The sequence below is a fragment of the Mandrillus leucophaeus genome, unplaced genomic scaffold (assembly GCF_000951045.1).
Source record: "Mandrillus leucophaeus isolate KB7577 unplaced genomic scaffold, Mleu.le_1.0 Scaffold18, whole genome shotgun sequence".
NCBI classification, from domain to species: domain Eukaryota; kingdom Metazoa; phylum Chordata; class Mammalia; order Primates; family Cercopithecidae; genus Mandrillus; species Mandrillus leucophaeus.
The window spans coordinates 39,638-42,608 of record NW_012101809.1 but is presented as its reverse complement, the minus strand read 5'-3'; positions in this window follow the sequence as shown (position 1 = coordinate 42,608).

Genomic DNA, 2,971 nt, shown 5'->3' with positions numbered 1-2,971 from the left:
GGGCCATGGGGGCTTGTCCAGCACTGGACTGTACTGAGGAGGACCCAGTTTCAGGGTCCAAGGGAAAGTCTGATTGCTCACTTCCCTTCTCTTTCCTTCTCTCTCCATGATGTGCTGCCTAGAGTTGGGGGAGGGATGACATGGGTAAAATTGTCCCTGTTGCTCTCTTTAGTATGTCTTTTCTTATTTTTTGTGCTATACCTAGGTGCTGTAATCTGTCACGTAGTTTTCTTAGCTATTGTGAAGGTTCGTTTGTGTGTGGTTAGTTGTTCAAATGGATGTGTCTATAGGGGTGGTGAGTGCTGGAAAGTCTTATTCTACCATCTTGCTGACATCTGACTGGGACTCTGCCTTATATTTTATCTCATTTAATCCTCACAACTGCCCTACTAAGCAGGTTTCCAAATACCACCATTTAATTCATTTTAAAATTGATACATAATAGATGTACATATTTTGGGGGTACATGTGATAAAATACTGCCATTTTAAAGATGAGGAAACTGAAGTTCAGCAGGGGTTAAATAACTTGTCTCAGCTTTACAACTAGGATTTGGGAATTAGTGCTAATGATTCTAAAATCTGTCGTTTTCAACAATACGTGGTTACTGTTGCTCCATTTAAGAGTATCATCATTTTAGTTTAGTGATGACTACATATGGTTGATCAGAAATACTTGCATGCTTATATTGAATACGCTTATAACATTTAAAAGCCAAATAGGAGCCAATGATCCTCTTAGTATAAAATAATGATGATTGAGGATTTGCTCTACATTTCATCATCTCTGTTCCTGGTATCTCTGCTCTTGAGTATATCATGGTGTTTTAAAAATCACTGTATATAACTGATATCTCTATATCTCTATCTCTATATCTGTCTATATCTATGTCATCTATATCTATATCTATATCTATATCTATATCTATATCTACTCTATCTATCTATATATCAGATTGAGGAGGGTATAGAATGTATTCTGGCCTGGCAGTGGATTTACTTTGTTACTTCCAGCACCTGGCTTGCTCTTCCAGTGATCTCATTTTATTTACTAGAATAGGAGAGGGCTGTGGTTAGGGTATGGAAGTGAGCATTGTGAGACGCTGATGATATTGTGGTGGGCTAATGAGTTACCACCATGGAGTATGGCATCATGCTCATCTTCTGCCAATTTTCGCTTCTTGGGAGTTGGAAGGGCTCTGGAAAAAAACTAGGAATCTAGGCTGAGAAATAAAGTTTTCTTGGAAATGAAGGGATATATAATGAGTTTTTGTTTTATGCATATTAACCTTTGATCCCTTTTCTGAGGTTTTTAGTCATAATCAGGAGTATTTGGAAAGGAAGGGATACTCTTGTTTGTGTTTCACAAAGTGCCTAATGTTTGGAAGTTGAAGTACAAGGGGGAAGGGAATTCCCTTTCCTAGCCAAGGGAAACCATGACACACAACACCTGGAAAATCGGGTCACTCCCACCCTAATGCTGCGCTTTACCAAGGGTCTTAGCAAACAGCACACCAGGAGACTATATCCCGCGCTTGGCTCAGAGGGTCCCACGCCCATGGAGCTTCCCTCATTGCTAGCACAGCAGTCTGAGATCTAACTGCAAGGTGGCAGTGAGGCTAGGGGAGGGGTGCCCACCATTGCTGAGGCTTGAGTAGGTAAACAAAGCTGCTGGGAAGCTCGAACTGGGTGGAGCCCATCGCAGCTCAAGGAGGTCTGCCTGCCTCTGTAGACTCCACTTCTGGGGACAGGGCATAGCCAAACATAAGGCAGCAGAAACCTCTGCAGATTTAAATGTCACTGTATGACAGCTTTGAAGACAGTAGTGGTTCTCCCAGCACAGAGTTTGAGATCTGAGAATGAACAGACTGCTTGCTCAAGTGGGTCCCTGATCCCTGAGTAGCCTAACTGGGAGACATCCCCAACTAGGGGAAGACTGACACCTCACACCTCACACGGCCAGGTACCCCTCTGAGATGAAGCTTCCAGAGGAACAATCAGGCAGCAACATTTGCTATTCAGCAATATTCACTATTCTGCAGCCTCTGTTGCTGATACCCAGGCAGACAGGGTCTGGAGTGGACCTCGAGCAAACTCCAACAGACCTGCAGCTGAGGGTCCTGACTGTTAGAAGGAAAACTAACAAACAGAAAGGACATCCACACCAAAACCCCATCTGTATATCACCATCATCAAAGACCGAAGGTAGATACAACCACAAAGATGGGGAAAAAGCAGTGCAGAAAAGCTGAAAATTCTAAAAATCAGAGCGCCTCTCCCCCTCCAAAGGAACAGAGCTCCTTGCCAGCAACAGAACAAAGCTGGATGGAGAATGACTTTGACGAATTGAGAGAAGAAGGCTTCAGATGATCAAACTTCTCTGAGCTAAAGGAGGAAGTTCGAACCCATCGCAAAAAGCTAAAAACCTTGAGAAAAGATTTGATGAATGGCTATGTAGAATAACCAATGTAGAGAAGTCCTTAAATGACCTGACAGAGCTGAAAACCATGACATGAGAACTACGTGACAAATGCACACACTTCAGTAACCAACTCGATCAACTGGAAGAAAGGGTATCAGTGATTGAAGATCAAATGAATGTAATGAAGCGAGAAGAGAAGTTTAGAGAAAAAAGAGTAAAAACAAATGAACAAAGCCTCCAAGAAATATGGGACTATGTGAAAAGACCAAATCTACGTCTGATTGGTGACCTGAAAGTGATGGGGAGAATGGAACCAAGTTAGAAAACACTCTGCAGGATATTATCCAGGAGAACTTCCCCAACCTAGAAAGGCAGGTCAACATTCAAATTCAGGAAATACAGAGAACGCCACAAAGATACTCCTTGAGAAGAGCAACTCCAAGACACATAATTGTCAGATTCACCAAAGTTGAAGTGAAGGAAAAAATGTTAAGGGCAGCCAGAGAGAAAGGTCGGGTTACCCACAAAGGGAAACCCATCAGACTAACAG